This window comes from Aphis gossypii, chromosome 3 (assembly GCF_020184175.1).
Source record: "Aphis gossypii isolate Hap1 chromosome 3, ASM2018417v2, whole genome shotgun sequence".
In the NCBI taxonomy this organism is placed as follows: domain Eukaryota; kingdom Metazoa; phylum Arthropoda; class Insecta; order Hemiptera; family Aphididae; genus Aphis; species Aphis gossypii.
This window is the reverse complement of record NC_065532.1, coordinates 27,147,584-27,172,023: the sequence shown is the minus strand read 5'-3', so window position 1 is coordinate 27,172,023 and position 24,440 is coordinate 27,147,584. Positions and strand designations below refer to the sequence as shown.

General features: G+C 26.7%; 1 pseudogene; it reads left to right on the top strand.

Moving 5' to 3' along the window:
- Positions 1–1,971: 1,971 nt before the first annotated feature.
- LOC114123312 (NFX1-type zinc finger-containing protein 1-like) lies at positions 1,972–22,835 on the top strand (annotated as a pseudogene).
- The last annotated feature ends 1,605 nt before the right edge of the window (positions 22,836–24,440 follow it).

The window sequence follows — 24,440 nt, the reverse complement described above, 5'->3', positions numbered from 1 at the left end:
TACCTAACTTTTTGATGACTATAATATATAATAATAAACGTATTATTTTATTGTCTAATCTTTATTTTTCTATTTTCAATATTGAATATCTTGTAATAAATTATATATTACAAATTAATAATCAAGTATGTTTAATAATCACCAATAAATATTTATCTATTACTGTAGGTAGTTAAAAATATTTGTACTTAATACTTATATAATAGGTATAAAAATTACGATATCTATAGTGTATTCTTGATTTAAAGTAAACACTTACTAGTTATTAGTACCTATTTAATTATAAGTATCATGATAGAATATATTTTAAATATTTTATTAGGTATACATTTTTATAGATTTAGTGTATAAAGTATGAACATATTTTATGCGTACACAATTGTTCTTATTAAGACGTAATTTCATAATTTAACATGGCTTATTATTAATATTGTAGTTAATCAATTAATAAACATATGGGTTAATGTTGAGTACAAAGTTAGGCAGAGTTGATCTAACCTAACCCTGTGAGGTAGACAAGTTAAAACATTATACTATTCAATTGCCCTTAGTGAGACAAGTTCCTAGTGGACCTCACCGTTATTCTATGTCATTAGTCAATGCTTGCTGATGTTCCAGATATACTGTGTTACCGGTTTTTGAAAACCTGCCAATTAAACCTTTTTGACAGAACTTCATTATTCATAGATGCCGAAGAGTTATTCAAAATTGTCTAAAAAATATTGTAACAGACTCCAGAAATGGTTTCTTTTGGAAACAAACTCTAGAATAGGATCCATATAGAACGCAGTTTTGGATGACGGGTTACAGCGAGTTTGAGAAGAAACGAATAACGAGCCAATAATGTGTTTTCAGTCTGGTGGATAATAATTATATTATCTATAATGAAGTTGATTTTTGTAAGGGTCTATAAGAGTAAGACTCTTTCCTCTATCATCTATGAAAATTAATCTAAAAAGTTAAGTCCATAAGACTGCAAGCACACATCACTATTGAAAATAATGAATCTCGTATATGAGCTCAGATTAAGTGTCCCGGGATCTATCTATCTTAAGGAAACATGTCTTTCTTCAAAATAATTTTTAATGCACACATTCAAAAACAATTTCAATCAATTAAATTAAATCATATCATATAATTTCATATCATGAAACATTATGGTAAATAATAAATTCACAATAATTTTATAAGTATCTTCTATTTGATAATAATATAAATCGTGATAAAGCTTGTAAATTAACAAAAAAGGGAGTTGTAAACAAATAAACAATTATGTATAGTTCAATGTTATGCATGGACAAATAGTATTACAGCATTACACTATTGCCATGTAATAAAATATGAATGAATTAAATTTGACATATTCACGCGAGTTAACAATATTTTATAATAATGTCAAACGATTATTATATAATTTATAACTGTAGTTAGTGTGGTGATACTAAAGTAGATAGCTTAGTTAAAAGAATGTACAGTTGCATATAAGATAACATATAACTAATGTACTATATTACATGATTATTTTGCTAGTCTTTAAGTTTTTTGTTTTATTTTTTAAATGGAATAAAATTATAAAAATAATAACATTATTATAATTTATAATATACAATTGTATACTTACTTTGTATTAATGCCGAATACAGATGATTATTTGAAAACTATTTCATTATTATTTTTTACTATATTTATTAATTATTATTATTGTGCGTATTCAAATTTATGTATGCTATAAGTTTCAAGTGTTGAACTTTAATAGCTATTAAGCTATAATAAATAACTATTATAACTATTATTATTTTTTTAAGAGCCGTAGGTATTGGTAGTTGGCTCTACTGTATAAGGAGTACTCCAATACCAAAGATCACTTATTAATTTAATATTATACTCCGTTATCTTCGATTCTGTTATCTTTGAAATAAAACGTTTCGTCCATCGTGGTGTTGACTGTTGAGTAAAATCATACACACATTACGCACACGCACACATACACAATTAAAATAATTTGCTGACATTCAAGTGATTCAAATAACGTTTTTTATTTTAGTTTTCTATTGCCAATAGTTACATAAACAACTCTCATACGTCGTTGTACTTTTCTATGGTTATTAGTTATTACTATATACTTAAAACGTGCACATTTTTTCATATGCATTTTGCCGTTTATCGCAACTGTTTTTGCTTTTGACTGTGCTTGTTAACCACCATTTGAAGGTATTGTATAATATTCATATATAAAATTATTATTATTGATGCCTTGTAGACTGTAGTTTATATAACTATTTCCAATAGTAGTCCAGTGTTAAGTGTTATCTAAACTTTAAAATTGCATACTTTTGTTCGTATTTTGATGATAATAATTCATAATCCTTTACATCTAATTATCGATATATTTCCATTTAATAGTTTTACATTGGCTTTCCTGTTTTTTCTTGATTTGAATATCCAAGACAGTAAATGTTAATAAAAAATTTAGAAATTTTATTAATTGAATAATTATTTTGTGAGAAAGTTTTATACTCATTTCCACATAATTACTTACCCAATGTTTCTATATTATCATGATATATTTATTTAACCAAAAATAGAGCTCTCTTAAGATTATTTCAAAATATTCATATAACATAAGCTACCTTTTATCTTAACCATAAAATTATGTTGATAAGTTTTAATAACACTAACTTATGAGTTATGATATTATTCTTATAAAGTTATATTAACAAATTATTATAACCTTATTAAATTATATCGAGAAGTTTTACTAATGCACTTTTTTAAAGACTATTAAATGGTTTATTTTTTAAGTTAATAATATTAATAAAAAAAATTTATCGAACAATTCGAGAACAGTTAGATATTTAATGTGTTGTAAATGTTTTTTTTCTTCCAAGCCCGTAAATGGTCATCCATTTTTTGATTTAGAATTTGTAAAAATTTTAAACCAAAACATAATTTTAATAAGTTAATGATAAACTGATACCTGTTTTTTTTCTTTTGATGAAAATATAGTAAAATATTGTAATATTAAAATAATTATATAAAATATTGACGTTGTAACAGTAAGTATTGTTTCAATTTTACTAACATATAGCATGCCAAAATGTATGACCAGTCGATCCAATTTTATGTTTTTAGCTAAATTATTAGTACGAATTTATCTATTGTCAAACTCAAAGTTAAGAACATTATTTGTTATCGCTTGCCGGTTTTTTACGATACTTTTATTTTTAAGTGAATTATAGCATTTTTAAATATGAATATTTTACATACATGTAAGTACATAACTCGCTTAAAAATTTTATACTGTAAAAATTCAACTATAGAACACAGATAATGTTCTTACATTTAAGTTTAATACTAAGTAATTTTACACTACATTTAAGCTGAATACACCAAACTGGAATTACTGATCATACATTTTGGTATGTTATGTGTTAGAAAGGAAAACGGAGACAACCACGTGGTATGGCGTCCTCTTTAAATAGTATAAATAAGCAATAGATTATCATAAAATGAATTACTATCAGATTAAACAAATACATTTTTTTTGATATTAATTTCTTTTGTCAGTATTATAATTGTACATATATACATATATATTGTGTTGATATTGTTTTATATAATATACCGCTACATTTAAATATTTTTTGATTAAACTTAAATGTTGAAAGGTCCAATACTCCTAATTTTATCATATTTTATTTGTTTTAATGTTTGTAGTTGTTTAGTAGTTGTTTTTAATTAAGTAAATTTATAATGCATATTTGAGTATATTTTTCAATTATTTGTGCATATTAACGTATGTTTTGAACCTTTTACTTTGCAATTTTGCAATTTTGCATATTTGCATCATATTTGCCACATTTTTAGTGAATATAATTCCGGTCTCTACTTATAATATTTTTAACTTTATGCGTACTCATACATTTTAATTATAATTAATTTGGAACAATTTTTAAACACAAACTTTATTAAGATAACTTAAAATAGGACTTTATCAAAACATTAAATGGTATAATAGAAATGTTATCTGGGTATACCTACGATTCTTTCGCATTTGATTTATATAAAAGCAAATATCTTAAGACATATAATTAATAATATATTATGTAACCGTGGTTTCGTTGATTTTAATTGATTTTTTTAAGTCAAAATATACGCAAGTAATTATGATTCGGCGAGTACACGAGTCATGAGGGTCCGTGCCTTAAAGGTACTCTCCAATCCTCAGATGATTAAAAATTATAATATTATATAAACTTTATATAATATTATAATCATTCGGGGTTGTTATTCTATAAAACAGTGTTTCTAATCCAATGCGTCGCCAAATAAACACTAAACTGTTACGAAGTAGGTACCTATATTTAAAAACACAAAATATTTAAACATTTTTGATATGATTTACAAAATTAATAGGTATTTTATATAATTGTTATGATAGTTAAAAATTAATTATCTGTTATCGACATATTTTTATATTCTCAATTAAAATTAAATATTATCCTTTATTCGTATTTGTGTATTATGTGCCGGTAAGTATGAAATATTTCAATAGTGTATCGCCATACAACAAAGGTAGAAAAACACTACCTACTATAAAATATATTGTTATTAACCCATTAATAACATAATAAGATAATATATAATAGATATTTTAAACAAGCATATCGGGTGTTGTGAATTGTGTGTTGGTCGGTGTCGACATAATAATCAGACTCGGGGTTAATATAGAATAATAGGCCTTGGGGTAAATAGTAAAAATGAGCCTTGCCAAACACATAACTCATCCTAAATATACCTCCTAAAATATTTTTTAATTGAATATGTTACAGAATACCATAAATTTAAAAAAAAAAACAATTTTACATAATATAAAAATTCAAAATGTAAATAAATGTATGTTAATCTAATTCTTAACCAAAAAAATCATTAAATACTTAATAAAAATAATTTACACATTAGTATTGTATTATATAAACATATTTTTCTTGATTTGTTTTTAGCAAAAGTCAATATTGTTTGATTAAAGCAATTGATAGTAGCAAATATATTATATAGCCGTATTTTTTGAATTTGGATCACCCTGGGGAAACAAAAAATAAGTCCCATTATATCAAATACAAATTTAATGTAATTTGAGTATAAAAAAATTAACCTCACCCTTATAATTAGTTACATACAGCAACAAAAACCTGATTTAGCTCTCCCCCAAATATGGTCCTGGTAACAAATCATGTTCTGAAAATAATATCATAAAATATGATTTTAAAGATTCTTCATCTTGAGTTTGACTAGTTTTAAACTTATTTTTTATGCGTGCTCAATTTGAAAATTCTCGTTTAGCAGAACAATTTGGTACCAGTATTGTTAAATATAATGAAATTGCAATTAAAATATTAAAAAAAATATCTTTTATTTTTATTTCATCAAACAATATCAGTATTTTACGTATATTTGAAGCGTCGAATGATGATTTAATGAGTTCCCAATATTTCCTAAATTAAATCCATTCATTTTTTATAAAATTTCTATGCAATCTTTATATATAGAAATTAAATTATCTAAGCTTAAGTTAATTTAATCATCCGGCTAGATATTTATCTTAGAGATAAATAAAAAATGCTTATAGGTTATTACATATTGTTATTAATTTCCATAGAGACTTTATATGTATTTCCCATACGCGCTATATAGCTAAATAATTTGTAAATAGATTATATTATAAAAACTATCGATATTTCTTATCGCATATCAACCTTATAATCATCAAAATACACACAAAATGAAAAATCTTCCGACAAAAACGTACTTAAATAGTTAAATATTTAATAATTTTAATATTTTAAAGCATTATTTTTTTGTAAACGGGCCCCATAACATACAGTGTGGTTCAAAAGACGTGCCCTGCCTATTTACCCTTGCTTTGGATCTGACAATAATAGATTCTATATTCCATTGACATATACATTTTTGTGTAGATTTCAGTGTCCTCAAAGTGTAGTCTTATAATAAGTTTAACTCGAGAGATTGTGTAAATTTTCATAGCCATAATTAATAGATAAATTTATTTGTATTTTTATAAATTATTTTGTGTGTACTTTGTTGAAGCGTTATCTAAATTCTTTATGTGATTTAACACTTCATGCTTTAATATAAATATAGGTACATGTCTTTTTTCAAATACTCTGATTATCTTTGTAACTAAAATAACACTCATACTATATTTCTTTAAGGCTACAAAATATATTATAATTAACACAATAAAAAAAATCATGGAAATTTGAAATGGTGAAAATAGCGATATAAATATAAAATAATACATAACTAAATTTAGAAGAAAATTAATATAATATAATAAAAATAGTTGTATAATAATAAATAATATGTGAAGCAAAAGAACTTCCAGTACCTACTCTTTCGCATTACACGCATTCAGATACAGTCCCGCAGATACTTCAACTCAAAATCTCAAATGTCTAGCACGCAGTATTAAAACAATAGAAAAAATATTTTAAGTAGTGCATAAGTATAATGTTAATACTTCAACCTTATATTCTTGTGGTACATTAGTACATACATAAATATGAATACGTTCTTGTGACTGTATTTTAATACTAGACTACCTATTACTTTATTATTTTTATTTAATCTAATATAAAATTTATATTTATAATATATACATTAAAAAAATAGCAAATCAATTTCAGACCAACAAGTTCCTTTAATTATTGTATACAATAAATAATAGAGTCTTAAGACTTTATTGCACAAATAAATAATAATAATAAAATATATTTAATTGTCATATTATTTAGAAACTATTCATTAGAAAAATATTACTAGGTATTTTAAATTCTGAACGGAACGACGAGTATATTGATTTTACAATGGTGTCTGCTTTTTGTTTTGCGTACAAAGAAATTTTACAGTAAAAAAAAGATCCAGTCTTCAACTTTAATTGTGATTTCTAGTAGCAAATCGAATCTAATTCGTACTTTTAGGAGGTCATTTTAAAAAATTCACTGTAAACAATGATGACGGGAGTAAGATTTAAGAGATAATAAAATATATTCTAAAGATATAAAATGTATAAATAGTGGTCAGGACTAAATTCCTTGGTTATTCTCTCGGAAAAAAAAAATTGTATAGGTGTCTACTATTGAAGACTCTGCAAAAATGATAATGAAAAATTAACCATGTAATTTAATACAATTATCAATTTAGGGCTGAGATTTTAATTCCCTAAAAAATCTCAAAAAATACCCTTAAAAAACTCAAAAATTTGCTATAAAAATGCATTTAAATTATATTTATTATAGCTTAAAAATTGGAAAAAAAAGTTATCTATATAATTTATTTTTATGGTATTTTTACTAATTAGTAATTATTATAGTATTTTTAACCTGTTTTGTTCTAGACGTACTAATTGGTTACTAATTTAGTAATACTTGTCGAGATCTAGCTATGTATATAATATTGTTATCGTGTTATGTAATTTATTATTCGTATCTTCGGCAGTTTGCCGAAAGTCTCAAGTTTCATTCATTTTATGTACGAATTGCGAAAAATCCTCTAAACACTAAGAAAATTCACTAAAATGCATTTAAAGTTAATTTTGTCAAAAATGCAAAAAAAAAAATACTTTAAAATAATCAGTATCACCCAAAACACATTTTATACTTACGAGCCAACGTTTCAAAACACCAGAAAAAAGATGGCTTTGTATCAAAATCCCATCCCTAATTATCATTATATTTATAATGTTTAAAGTATAAATATTATTACATACCTATAACATTTAATAGGTAGTTTATCAATTGTAACAAATAATAAAATAATTACTGCTTCACCTTAGGTAGACTATGTTATATTATAAGCTGACAATAGACAATAGATTCCACAATAAACTTTAGTCACTGATAACATTTAAATATTTACTTCATTGTAGCACTATTTATATATTTATTACGTATTCAACCACAACATTTGAAAATTCAGTGATATTCACAAAAAATGTATTTTTTTTTTGTTACAGTTCTCAAACGTTGTAGTCCTTAAAACTACGAATATAAATTATAGAAGTTTTTTTAATTTTGAGACACCGATGGAATACTTTATATATAGGTAGGTAAGTACTAAGAATATTATAAATAATCAATAATTTTAGATGACAGTAGAATCAATAAAAACGTTAATAATTTTTAAAATTATGGGTTTTTATTATAATTATCTATTTGGTTTGCAACGAGAGTCTTAATAGTTCTTTATTATAAATTAGTATAAAGTAATAAAAAAGGATTGTAAAAGATTAAAATTATTTTAAAATTATTATCAATTTATAAACAACATTGCTATTTTTTTTATTTTTTTTAAATATTTGACACCTTTTTAATTTTTTCGACGTTAATTTAACTTTTCAATTGATTGAAATTTACAAATATTATTATTTTCTAATTTTCTATCCACAATGACGTTTCAAAATATTTAGATTAATCTTAAAAGGACTTTACACCCTCATGTGTTGTCTTCATCGTATACACGCGAAATATATTCATAGACTATAGTTAAAAACTGTTTTGCGAGGGATGATTTTACTCCCTCAATATTTATTTCAAAATAACCAAAAATATAAATCGCACAGGAACTGTATCAGTGTCGTAGCGTTTTATTATTATTTTTTTATATTAGTAACCAATATAATTTTTAATAGTTAAATGAAAAAATCTAAAGTTCACAAACCGATAACTTTAATTGTATTTATGTGATCAAAAAAATTAAAACGCTACTACATAGGTAATGTTCTTCCTAATACGATTTACTTGTTTTTTTATTAAAATGTTTTATCTAAGAGTCAAAACTGTAAAGTAATTAATAGAAATTGTTTAAAACTACAAAACTACAATTATCAATTTCAAATATGTATAGTATTAGACTGTAAAACTATTTTGAATAATGAAATCAATTTGATTGCATGATGTCTTTTGGAAATTATATTCTAACATCTAAATAATTAAAAATTAATAACATTTAATATTTAAAATAAATTTAACTTATACGATGTTAAAATGTATTTGGTTAATATTCTCGTATACCTTTAGATAATTATTATACCATTTCGATAACAAATGAAATACTTTAAAAAATCATCAAAATCCAGTTAAAACGTTTCCGTTTATTAGAAGCAGTGATTCCATTTAATCTAATTTTTTATTTTATCTTGATAAACGTATAAGAATGCTACACTTATAAAAAAATAAAATTAGATGCTTTTATTAAATTTAATAGGTTTATATTCGGTTATCTAGGATGGTATTTACATACAAATAAAGTACAATAATATTTTCTAACAATTATGGAGCACAAAGACCAAAGAAAATACATTCATCCGTACAAAAATTATAACATAGGAAGTAGATATGAAACGAAAAAAGCAGACAGTGTTAAATATGAAAACCGTCAAGAACAAATAGTAAAGAAACATTTTGGATTCAAACATCTGGAAGAGTTGAGTGACAAAGAATCTTCGGATATTGTATTTGTAATATGTAATCAATCTAATGGTTTTGTGGATTTATTTAAACAAAATAAAGACCCTGATTGGTTGTTCTTACTTATGAAGATTACGGCGAAGATTTGCAATACTGATTTTTTGGTGAGCAAGCAGTTTATATTAACTGAAATATGTTGGAACTCAGTATTTATTGATCATTTGAAGTCGTATATTCTCACTACTCCCACCGAAAAAAACAAAAATCGGCAATCGAATCTTGAAGCGTTTTTTGATAATTGTCTTACAGTATGCCAGTCTATTACAGATTTATTTCTGAAAACAGCTACTGAAAGCTTGAGCAGCTTAATTATTTGTTTAAGAATGGCATTGTCAGACATAAAAAACAACTGTCTTGATATTAAAATAAATGACGGAATATTATTGGATAAAATTACAAAAATATTAAATCGATTTGAAAATCTAAAATCGAATACTGTCATAAAAAAAGACAATAAAAATATACTTCAAAACGACACACCTCCAGAAAATTTTCGAGTATTGTCTATTTATCCTACACCATTTGATATGAAATATCAAAAACCTTTCTTACGTACTAACATTATAAAAGGAGCTTATCAGAGTGTAGAACATTATTTAGATGTACAATTTCGTCTTTTACGTGAAGATTTTATTTCACCACTTCGCGATGGTATAAAATGTTATATAGAAAACAATAAAAATCGTCACGAAGGACGGAAGCGAATTAATAACATTCGGATATATCGTAATATTCAATTCAATAAAGAAAAAGTATTTGTACAAGATAAATTGGGATATTTAATAAATTTTAATAAAAACAATAAATTGAAAATTAACTGGGATATTTCTAAACGATTAATGTATGGGTCGTTATTGTTATTTACTGTGAACGAATTCGATGATTTTTTTATCGGTATTGTCTTAGGCCGCGATAAAAGATACTTAGAAAATGGTCAATTAATTATAGAATTAATTGGCGACATACATTCAAACATGCTTACTTCTTCATTTACTATGGTCGAGAGTGAAGTGTATTTTGAACCTTATAAATGTGCTATGCAAGTTCTGCAAAATTTAAATGCTAACAATTTTCCGATGGAAAAATATATTATTTCAGCATGCAATAAAATCGAAAACCCTAGTTACTTAAAATCTTTACCTGTAAAAATGTTCAAAATCAATGATGAGATACCATTTAATGTTCTAAACGACAGTGATTGGCCTAAACGAGAAAAACTCGGACTAGACGAAATGCAGTATAAAGCTTTCAAAGCAGCGTTAACGAATGAATTAACGGTCATACAAGGTCCACCTGGAACCGGGAAAACATTTATTGGGTTAAAAATAATTGAAACAATTATTCAAAATTTGTACCAAGAAATAAATTAAAAAATCCGATAATAGTTGTATGTTATACCAATCACGCTTTAGATCAATTTATGGAAGGTATTATAAAATTCACAAATAATGTTGTTAGAATTGGTGGTCAGACAAAATCAAATATAGTAAAAGACTATACTTTAAAGAATGTAACAAAAAACTATAGGAAATCATTCGATGTATTTAAAACCATTCGAAGTGCGACCGAAATAATTAAAAATATAGAACACGAAATAACGTATCTTAAAAACTGTAAAGAATTTATTACTCAAAATGCTGGTATTTTAGAATTATCCTTATTAAAAAACGGAATGCCAAACAAGTACCAAAATTTCTTTTCAAGTCCAATAAAATATATTTCTTGGCTATTTAATGATAACAATTATTTTGACTTTGATCCAATTCAATTTATTCAGAATCAACAATTGACTACTAATTTTTTTCAAAATGAAAAAAATTTAGATGTTAAAAATATTAATGAAACAGATGAAGACAATTATTTACACTATGAAAATGAAGATCCGGACATGGTTTTCAAACAACAGGATATTGTTATTTACAGCCTTACTTTAAAATCTGTAAAAGATATCTGTGATACAGCTATTAAAATGCTAGATAACTTAAAACCAAAAAAAAGAAAACGTCAGTATAACAATCATTATTACACAAATAATTACTATGAAAATTATGAAAAACTAGAAACCACTTGTTATAGACTGGAAAGAATATACAATTATATTAATCAAATGTTAAAATTAGTTGATTATAATATTAATTCGAATTCCTGGAATACGTTACCGGAAGATCTTTTTAAACTAAAAATGAAAGATAGGTGGTTATTATATTTTCACTGGGTAAATGCTACTAAAAATGTTTTTGATTTCAAAATATTAAATCTTGAAAAAAACTATTACAATCAACATAAACAATATTCAGAATTGAAGGAAATGGAAAATATTGATATATTAAGAAGGAAATACATTGTTGCAATGACTACTACTGGAGCATCTAAACATAGAGTATTGCTCGAAGGACTGCAATCACCAATTGGTAATATTTTAAGTTATCGAATATATTAAGAGATTTAATAATATTTAATTTTACAATATTTTTAGTGGTTGTTGAAGAAGCAGCGGAAGTGTTAGAGGCACATATTATCGCATCTCTGACGAGACATTGTCAACATTTAATACTCATAGGTAAAGCGTGTGAATATTATACGTATTGTATTAAAATTGATAGAATAGTTATTCCCTAAGACTAATTAAATATATAATGAAATTATTTTTAATACTTATAGGTGATCATAAACAATTACGTCCTAGTACTGCAGTCTATAAACTGGCAAAGGAATTCCACTTAGATATTTCTTTGTTTGAACGTATGGTCAACAGTGATGTGCCATACTACGCATTAGGTGAACAGCATAGAATGCGACCTGAAGTATCGTCGCTAATAACTCCAGCTATTTATCCTAACCTAATAGACCATATTTCAGTACTCAACAGACCGCATATACGTGGCGTCACTAAAGATATTTTTTTTATTAACCATACTAACTTCGAAACTGAGGTAGGTAACTTACATTTTTATTGCTTAACATGCGAGCTTAAGCATATTATATGTTATATATTATTGTTACCTATTAAATGATTTCATTTCATTCCTATCGGCTAAAATTATAATTTGTATATGTATAGGTCGAGGAAATATCAAGCAAGAGCAATGATCATGAAGCTTCTTTTTTAATTATGTTTGCTAGACATTTGATATTACAAGACTACAGGCCTGACCAACTAACGATTTTGACTACGTATAGTGGACAAATGTTTAAATTACGTTCTGTAAGTCAAATACAAATTTACTGTACCCGTATTGGCGCATGTTACGCACGCTTTATACATTTTATTTATAAACTGTTTTATTTTGATAGTAATTTTTAAACATAATTGTTAGTACTTTCATTATATTATATATATATATATATCAATAAATCTAAACGTTTCAAGAAAATAATGAAAGACATGAGATTCATTTAAGGATATTTTTAATAACTAAAAAAAAATAAATTTTAAGTTTGTTAATATTTTTATTTTCAGTTACAAAAGCAATACTCGAATTTAAATGGAATATCAATTCAAGTTGTCGATAACTATCAAGGCGAAGAAAATGATATTATATTATTGTCGCTAGTTAGAAGTAATGAAAACGGTAAAGTGGGTTTTTTGAAAACGGAAAATAGAATATGTGTTGCTCTATCTAGAGCTAGGAATGGCTTATATATAATGGGAAATATGGAAAATCTATACAACTCAAGTAATTTATGGAAAGAAATAAAACAAAAATTAATCAATCAAGATTCGTATGGTAAATATTAAACTATAAACTATAATATTATTCGTATTTTAAAATGTTTTATTTTAAATAGTTTTACTAAATTACAATAAAAGATTTTATTCTCATATTATTACATAATATTATTAATTTATTAACAGGCAATGAGTTGACTTTGAAATGTGAAGTTCACCGTGATTCTATAACAAAAGTCTCGAAATGTGAGGATTTTAAACCAATTTCAGAAGGTGGTTGTACTATTTTATGCAATGATCTGATGAAATGTGGTCATTACTGTTCAAGTATATGTCATGTTTACGATCGTGAACACACAACATTCATAACATGTCAAAATCCATGTAATAGGTAAATGCATATTATAACAATATTTTACTTAGGTAATATTAATAAATGTATACAGGGCTCTAAATTAACGTTCGTTTTAATAGTTTAAATTTTGCGAACGGATTTTTAAATTGGTAAATTTTGGCCTTGTGAATTTTTATTAAAGATATTATTCTTTTTTAGCAATAACTGCATTGACCCATGGTTTTTACTTATCTTAGCCTTTAGTCCTTAAGTCAGTATTTTTCTATTTTATTTTAACAGTATAATTTCTACTCCATAGTAAGAATATAACAACGCTCTGGGAATCAATAAATATAATAACTTATATTTTGTAGTATACTATAAATAGATTTTTTGAATATATATTTATTCACTCTTTTTAATGTATGTATTTAAGGACAGTTTTACGAATAAATACGGTATATTTAAGTTTAAGCTCACAACATAGCTTTTAAGAATTGAGTATTAATTTATATCCGGTTCCATAAAATATTTTTTACAGCCGATATCCCTCAATCTAGTAACACCCTTCTTGATACATACGCCGATGACACTGTTGTTTTCATATTTTTTTATTTTTTCAATTCAAGTCCTAACTTAGTTACGAAAATACTTCAGGATCAAGCAAAGAAAATTAATACATGTGCTAAACAATGGAGAATCAAAATCAATACCGACCAATCTATATAATTTACTTTCACCTTAAAAATATCTGACCAAGAAAGCTCTCATTTAATTATGAACAACATCCCCATCCTACTCCGAACTGAAATAAAATATACTTAAAACGTAATACTCAACAAAAAACGAACATGTATCCCCATTTAAAAGAAAATAGAATATCAGTGAACAATAGACTTCATTTTCACCGTCCTCACCTAATTGCCAAAATACCACTCTAACACAAACTACTTATATATAATTCAATCATAATATTTGATATAACTATACATAATATAATATAACCGATTTGAACTTAATATGGAATAACAATCTGGGATCCTGAAAGCCATCGAACACCAAGGCAATTCAGATATTTCAATCAATTGCATTGAGGCTACTAACGTACGCCTTGTGGTATTTTCAAACCTTTCATTACATAACGACTTCAAATTAAGTACAATCACCAAACTTACAAAAACAATGAATAAAGGTTTCGACCAGAATTTAATTACACATTTATATAGGTACTATATTATAACCACAGTCAAAAAATCCGCTACGCAGATTAAAACGTAAATGGTATAGGTACTGTTAAACTAATTAAAGAGGTGTTACCAATAGATTTTTTCTTCAACACGATATTCATTTCATTGTTGTGTAATAAATAGTATGTTCACCAATTTAGGGAACACTGAATTTTTCGACTAGATTATTTTGGAATAAATTGATTTTTTTACAAGCTGGTGATGTATAAATACACATTTTTATTTTTTAGATGCATTTCAAAAATTTTTGAAATTTTGGTCTGCGCATTCGCAGTTTTTTTTAACAGAAACACCTATTTTAAACACCATATTCGAATAAACCTATTTTTTTAAAGTAATTTTAATACATCAAGTATGGTTCTAAATTCAAAATTAACTGAATAATAAGAGCCATGTCAATTTTAATAAATAATATATTTTTTTATTATATTTTTAAAAATTTATAAAATCATTAATTATAATTAATTCTTATTGATTGCTTTTTGAATATTTGTACATATATATATATATATTTTTTTTTGAAGTGTTATTAACAATACTAACATAATATGAGTATTAACCCTTCTAAATATATATATAAATATCTGTATATATTTTTTATATCAAATTTTCTTATTGTAATAGCTGTTTACCTGATTGAAAAATTTTCTTTAAATAAAAAAAGAACTTGTTGTACAGTCATAATAATCCAACATCTAATATTGAGTACAATAATAATGGTTAAGATTATACTAGTTTAAATCGATATTATTTTTAACTCTATAGTTTGAGGTTTTTAATGTATTGAAAAACTCGAGGATAACCTCGATTATAATTATCGGGATAAGGTTGATTATAAAACCGTAATATTCCAAAACCCAATTTCAAACCCTACAGATTTAAATGATATTATTATGTATAATTAAAAAAGTTGATAATGTGTTTCTTCCTGTATTAGTTTTAACTTTTTAAGTATAACTATTCACCTTTTCTTAATAATTTAAATTGCTTAATATACAATAGCAAATTTAAATATCAATTTTTAATTAATAATAATAATTAGTATAGGTATATAATTTATACAGAAAACTTATAGTATTTAAGATGCTAAATTTGTAATGCTTATCTATTGTTACAATATGAATATAGCTGATTATGTATTAATAAAAAAAAGTAAAATAAATAACACTATTGGTCGTTAAAAAAAGTAATTTATTACTTTTAGGTATAGAATAGTTAAATCAGAGATTCCCAAACTGTGGGTTGCGCTATATTTTTGTATTAAAAATAAATTTATATATTTTTTGTTGTAAGCAACTGATTAACTAAAAAAAGGTCATTCATTGATATTATGGGTCGCCAAATTTTAAAAAATTCCCAAAATGGGTCGTACAATAAAAAGTTTAGGAACCTCTGAGTTAGGTAATATTAAAATAATCATAAACCTACGTTTATAATAAGTCAATAGTTTTATTAAAATAAAATACCTATATTGCCTTATAATAGCTAATACTGATAATTTAACTTATCGTAATTCATTTTAATTATATAATATATTAAACCTTTTAAATTATAAAATGTGTAATATCTTAGGGCCTGTGAAAATAACCATCCTTGTGAGAAACAGTGCGCTACAAACTGTGGAGAATGTATGGTGCCTATGCTTAAGACACTACCATGTGGTCACCAAGCCGAATTACCTTGTTTTATTGACTCTAAAAAAATTAAATGCATAGAAAAGGTTTGTTCACATATTATATCGTGAGATTGATATTACTCATAAATAGATTGATAAATATATAGTTGTTAATTGTAATGATTTTTGTTCATAATAATTTGTATACCTACCCAATAATGATAAACATAAACATTACAAACCGTTGGTCATAAATCTAAAAAGATTGTAAATTAGACTAGGAACTTAAAAAAAAATGATTTTTTCTAAATTCAAACTATTTATATTTTGAAACAGGTGGAAATAACATTGGAAAAGTGTGGGCATAAAACAATAAAAAAATGTTACGAGAAAAATCCTAAGTGTACAACTAAATGCACCGATCGATTACAATGTGGACATGCTTGTAACATCTATTGTCATAAGGATGATGATCCAACACACGAAAAAGTAAATCATTATTTTTCATGATTGTTGTAAAGATTTTATAAGATTTATAACTATTTTATACTTATTTTATGTTTACTGGTTTTTATCTTTATATTTATTTTTAGTTTATATGCTCGAAACCATGTTCAAAACTAAATATAAACTGTTCTCAAGATCACAAATGTAAGAAAAAATGTTACCAAAAATGTTCGAATTGTGTAATGAAAGTTGACAAATTATTAGAATGTGGACATTTGAAAAAGAGTGTTAAGTGTAGTGATGACATCAAAAGCATCCAGTGCTCTAAACATCTCCCATGTAATCGTAAATTAAAATGTGGTCACAAGTGTCAAAAAATGTGCTATGAAGATTGTCAGTGTAATATTATCGTATGTTTTGATACAGTGAAATGCAATAGACACAACAATTATTATTTTTTTTAATAAAAATAATAATTCCGTTTTTAGGTCACAAAAACACACCCAGAATGCGGACATACAAGTAAAATAGAATGCCAAATAAATCCTGAAAGAAATTTTATTTGTCTTAAAAAGTGCACGCGAACAATGGATTGTGGACATAAATGCAGGTACAGGTGTGGAAATGAATGCGATCCTAAAAAATGTAAAGAACTGATATTTAAAGAGAAAATCCTGGCGTGCGGTCACAGTAAAATGTGGGTTTATTGTTGCGATGCGGATAAAGGTAACTTATATTAAATTAAATTGATAATGATAAATTTATCAAACTCCAATAATATGCATAAGAATACATTAATTTTTTTTTCAAATATGTACATAAAATTTTTTTCAAAATTAAGAATGTAACTTTCATCATATTTTTTCGTTTTTCTGTAAATGTTAAAGTTTTTCTAATAAAAAATATATCTAGTCCCACAAATGTTTATATAGCTAATAACTTTGGTATTAGAGCTAAAAAAATTAAACTGCGTCATTTTATCCGATAAATGTTAGTTAATAAGAACGAAGGAATTATTAACTTAAAAATTACAAACATCAAAAATTATAAATACTTACAGAAACTATCCAGTTATACTTTCATTGTTCGAATTCTTTATAAATCCATGATCAATTCGCAGTTATTATCACGATATTCAGATCGACAAGTTCGATGCAGTTGAGTACATTATATTATATTATACTCGAGTTGCGAATTTTTAGTCAAATTGAAATAGTATCTTTGCCACGTAGACATATTGCACGTATTGTTCAAATAATTTAATAAGTATCGGCCTAGTAACTAATATAAATCTCAGTCGGCTATAGTCAGAAATACCAGATGACGGTTTAACCTGACATGATTACAGAAAACTGATCGATGCCCGATGTTGGCAGTTTATATAAGTCTAGTGATACTCATATTTTATATAATATAATTATGTTTATTTACTCCTTATTGATTACTTTAATGTTTAATGACACGTACAGAAAAAGTTTTTAAAAATCGAAACTCATCTCCGTCACACATAAAGAAATAATAATTATATTACACGCTGTACAGTGTACACGTTCTAAAAATCGTCGTCATTTAGTGATTGAAGTGTCACCATGCCAAAACATATTTTCATATTATTATTTATTAGGTATCATCACAAATTAATGACATACACAAGTGAGGAGTAATAATTTCCCACTTTTGAAATGACGTCTTCCTTTGTGATAATTTAAGAATTAACTATGTTTTACGACTTTCATATTTACACTAATTGTTTTAAGTACCTCCCACCCTGGAAAATTGTTTATTTGACTGCGTATATCCTTACACTATTTAAATAAAATTTATGTAATATATATTATATTTATAAATATCTAAAGTGTTTAATAATTAAAGTAATAGAAGAAATGGACAATTTTAATAGTGTGGTCCATGTCTCATCAAGATTATTTCATATGTCACATATATAAAATAGAAATTTGAATACAAAATGATAGCAAAATATCGATCGAATAAGTGACGATAAAGTAGTGTCAATAACAACACATCGGAAGTCCGGCGTATATATCATGACGTTTCTGTATAACGTGCGTAGACAAACGTCCATTTTCGGCAAATTTCATGTATCACACTATATCAAAGTGTCTCCCTATACACCAAATCCCATTAGTATTTTTACATGAAAGGTATATACATAATAGGACTTTTATATCAATATATATATTACTTATACATTTATGTATAGAAATGATTGTTGGTAATCACTAATCATCGAAAAGAAAAATAATAAAGTGTTATTCAGTTTTCCTATATAATACCATGATGGATTCATTGTGGTGATAAATAAGTATTATAAATATATGTAATTTATAACCCATAAATTCTTTAAAATGCATAAGATGAACTTCTGAGGTTTATTAATGATAATATTATGTAAAAAATTATTGAAATCACTTATATATTTCAACAGACTTAAACAAAATAATTTTAAAAAGTATTTGGAATAAATAATCAAATACTTGTAAAAATAGTATTTTGAATAATTTCATTTATTTAATTAACAATTTTATTTATAATAAAACATCTATATCTATGTATATTAATGAACCTGTATGAGAAACCTATAAATTATCTCTTAACCCTACTAATCAACTAATAATGATAACTGCAAAAAAAGAAAGGCTTTTTTCAAATTCTGCCAACGGTCTTAGTAAAATATTATCAAAATATTTATTACCTGCTATATTATAAAGAAAAAAATGTTTAATATTTAAAACTTAATAAGTGTGTGAGTGTGTAATGTGTGTATATATAATGTATACATAGGTATAATAAATTGCAAAAAATATTATCGGTTTTTGGATAATTTTTTTTCTTTTAGGACTTGTTATATTTATTAATTCAAAAAATATGTACTTAATTTGAAACACTTATACTACCCTAGTCTGATTTTTAAAAAATGCCTTTTTTTAATAAAACAAAAAATTTAAAAAGAAAACTATTATTACCTGTAGGTACTCATTAGACATTACATTACTCGTGGTCTATAATTGTGACAAACATAATGTATTAAATGTATTATGCATTAAAATTACGTCGATTATTATACAAGTACCTTTTTGTACTTATATATACAACATCTTTTATTATTAATTTTTTTAGACTTTGATGTTAGTAGCAAATATGTCCTCGACAAATGCAATGAACCTTGTTTGAAATTGTTATTATGCGGTGATATGTGTTCTGGTACTTGTGGAAAATGTAAACAAGGTCGACTGCACGTACCGTGTGAAGAAATGTGTAACAAAATCAATCCTTGCAATCACACGTGCGTGTACAATATACAATATTATATGATATTCATACAATATATTATATTATATTAATTATAGAATTGTATAATTTCAAGATAACTAGATAATCGCACATTGCCGTTTTTTCTGTTTTTTATTTATATATAGATGCAATTATCCGTGCAAAGAAGCGTGTCCTCCGTGTGAAAAGAAATGTGCTTACTCTTGTACGCATTCTAAATGTCCACTTCCGTGTAGTGCCCCGTGCGTACCGTGTCAGGTAAGGTCAATGAGGTTCTTCTCAATATATGTATATAATATTCCTTAAACTCTTTTAAAACAGCTATTATTACACGTAATGTTCTGTTTTACAATATCACACAATATTCAAATATAATCTTCAAATTAAGTACAAAAAAATTAATTTTTGTTGTACAACCTTTTTTGGTATCTATATATTTTTTCACGCATAACACGCAGCTGGCTCCCGTCGTGTTTTCTCGTTATTTTGAGCGTCAACTATATATAATATATTATAACATTAAATAATATATAAAATATCCTTAGTAAAAGAAAACACTATCAAGTACTCACGTACATAATATGTGATATTGATATATTATATATCAACTATCATGTTTATAGGTTTATAGAAAATTGTAACAAAATTGTTGCTTTATTATTATTATTATTATTATTTACCAGGAACCATGTGTTTGGAAGTGTAAACATTTTAAGTGCACAAAAGTATGCAGCGATGATTGTAATCGACCGCCCTGCTACGAACCGTGCTTAAAGAAATTGAAATGCAAACACAATTGCATTGGATTTTGTGGTGAAACATGCCCTCCTCTTTGTCGCGTATGTGATGAGGCTGAAGTAACAAATATTTTATTTGGATATGAAGACGAACCAAACGCAAGGCATGTATATTAATATATAATATTTACCATGTATATAAATATAATAGGTAGCTATGAAATTGACTGTATTATATATTTTATGGGGCATGGTCCTTTCCTCCCAAAACATAAAAGATACGATTCCCGTTTCCACCAAATATTATTTGGGAACCACGTATAAACTATAAACGTAACAATCACCTGTGTATACTAAAATGTAAAGATTTTAAATTTTAAAATCACAATAATATAATTGCATATCACATGCCTATTATATTTAAATATTTTAAAATATCATGAAAAATATAATACAAGTAATAATATAATTAAATTATTGTTTCTAAAAATCACATAAACGACCATAGATTCAACAATTAAATTTTAACTATGTAGATTAAATTTATTATAAATATTTTTATTATTAATATTATAATTAAATAATTACGAGTCAGGCATCTTGGAGAATCTTCTAATCTATATTATAAGTATAATATATTATATATATATTTGGCACGCAGGTTCGTTTATTTGGAAGATTGTAAGCACACGGTGGAGTCCAGAGGTTTAGAACAATGGATAAATCAAAACAACGAAGAAATAGTCCAGAAACAGTGTCCCAGGTGCAAGATGCCTATTCTGAAAACATTGAGATTCAAGAACCACGTGAAATCTGTGCAGAAGGACATCTGCGAGATCAAGACCAAACTGCTAAACGGCCGTGATCAGTTCGCCGTGGACCAGAAGAAGGCAACTCTCGAACGGTCAGTGAAGAAATTGAACCGTCAGTTCGATAAAATCGAGAAGATGAGCGCACGGTTCGCGGTTGTAAAAAAATTGTGGTTCCACTGGTCAGACCGACTGTTACAACGCATGCGCAGAATCACGTTGAGTAACGAGACTACCATCAACCTCGACTCTTGTACGTTCGCCACCAAACTCGCCGAATCGTTTTTTTCGTATGAGTCACGCATCCGGAACATAACCGACGACAACGCGAAAGACGTTGTGATCGACCACTTTATTTGGCTAATGTCTGCATTAGTGATTCACGCGGGTCGTCTGTCCAAGCAACAGACGGCCGATGTCAACTTGGAAATGGCCCGTGGGGCCCGTCTTGTGGGTCTTGCTGAGATGAAGAGTAATCCCGAATTTAAATTGGCGGTCATTAACCAGACCTCCACATCGTCTGCAGCCCCAGAGACTGTCGTCACTTTGGTTGCTGACGTAGAGGCCCTATTGATGGCCAGCAAACCATATTACCAGGATGCGGACAACGAAGTGCAACGGCTTACCGATAGGATACGGTCAATCGTTAAAAGTCTGGTATCCGTAACGGACGCCGAACGGAAGATGATTCACGCAGCCATATCGGTGAACTTCAACATGCATGGGAGGTCGCAAGGCCACTGGCTTAAGTGCGCCAACGGTCACATATACTGTATAACCGAATGCGGTGGACCAATGCAGATGGCCAAGTGTCCGGAGTGCAAAGTGGACATTGGCGGAGTCAATCACAGGTACGTCGAGGGCACGTCAGTAGCGACGGAGATGGACGGCGCGACAAATGTTGCATGGAGCGCCGCCAATAACATGGAAAATTATGTCTTCAACTAATCGAACAAAAATTTTTTCTTCACATACCAGATAATACTTAACTTTTTATAATTAATTATATATCATAATAAGCATTTAAAATAGGTAAGTGATATGTATAATAACACTAAATATTTATACTTACATTATATAAACTTATAATTTTACTTTATTAAATTTCATTAAATAAATCAATTATTACGTATAGTATTATAGTAACGTAGTTAGAAATAATATTAATAATGCCAAACGGTGTTCTTGAAATACCGATAAAACGAATCCTCGACACTGTTGCCCCTAAATTGCCTATCCACAACACCGTCTTACAACACTTCCCGAATTGACTAATACCTTTGTAAATCATAATATCACTATTCAGGTGTGACGTATTATGTGCAGACGACCACAAACGAGATGAAAGTTTTTATACATATATATATGATATCATTTATAAATTAAATAACAACCTGGAACAGATTGATTAAAAGGTTACGTATTTTTAACTTTTAAGTTATTCATTCAGTATCTAGTAATGTGCAGGTGTTTAAACAATTAGGTCACTTTACTATAGATTAATAATAATAATGACCCGTTTTCGAGTAATTTATCACTGCAATGTTTTACGATCGAAAATTGTGAACTTTCAATTCATTTTAGAGTTTCAAATAATAGCGCAAATATATGCATCATGCGTAAGACGTTTACTATTACGGCTCATCGCAAAATAAGAATATGGTGTATATGTCAGATTTTGTTTTTATTTTAACTCTTCAACAATATGTTTTTAATCCCAAAAAAATTGAATTATTAATGTGACGAGGTAATATTTTGTATTCAATACTTTTCGTATTGACTTATGATCTGCTCTAACAATAAAAAAATCAAGAACAAAACAAATTTCACGCATATTATAATCCATATAATATTATGATATAATATAACCTTTTTAACGGTCACGATATTATATTTATATCCTCAAATGGTCATAAATCTAACACCGGGACTATACATAAAATATAGCTATTCGTGCGACTCTCGTCTTTGACAGCGATTATAGGTCATACTATTATATTATTATAGAAAAAATATTTCTAGAGATGTGTGGGGCCGCAAGTCCAGATTAACGGATGCTAGCCGCGATAGAGTGACATTTTTAAAGAAGACGTTTAGATTTTGATTTATGTGTAAAAAAATATATTTCTGAGTTACGAGTAAGTGAACCAAACTCGGGGCTTTACTCAGCCGTTCGTCAACAGCTATAAGTACGCTTAAACTCTAAACTTTAAACTTATTTGAACGGTGCGTCTTTTGAATATAGATATACTGTCCAACGTTGAATGTAAATTATTATTTAGTTAAATATAATATACGTTAAACCTTAAACGTATAATCACATGTGAAGGGGGTTTCATAAATAACAAAGTTTTTTAATGCTCTGCAGGTTGTGTAGATACCGAAATGAAAAGAATCAATTTATTTGCATTTGTAGGCGAATCAATCTCTATAATTTCATTGATTTTGACGATCATTGTATGCTGCATTGCTGCACCGTGTCCCCACTCACCATATTTTTTATCAACTGTTTTAACGGAAAAAAAAAGTAAAATAAAAACGGTTTGCGCACGTTTTATAGTTATTATGTTCGCAGCAGGATATGCATCGATTTCGGTAAAATATCTGTTTTATTTAAAATAATAATTTTTCAATTATCGTGTATATATATGTATGTATATGTTGGTTGTGTATAATATTTGACGTTCAGGCATTATTATTATAAGGTCGTAAAAAGTGTTACCACCTACAGAGACAAGCGTA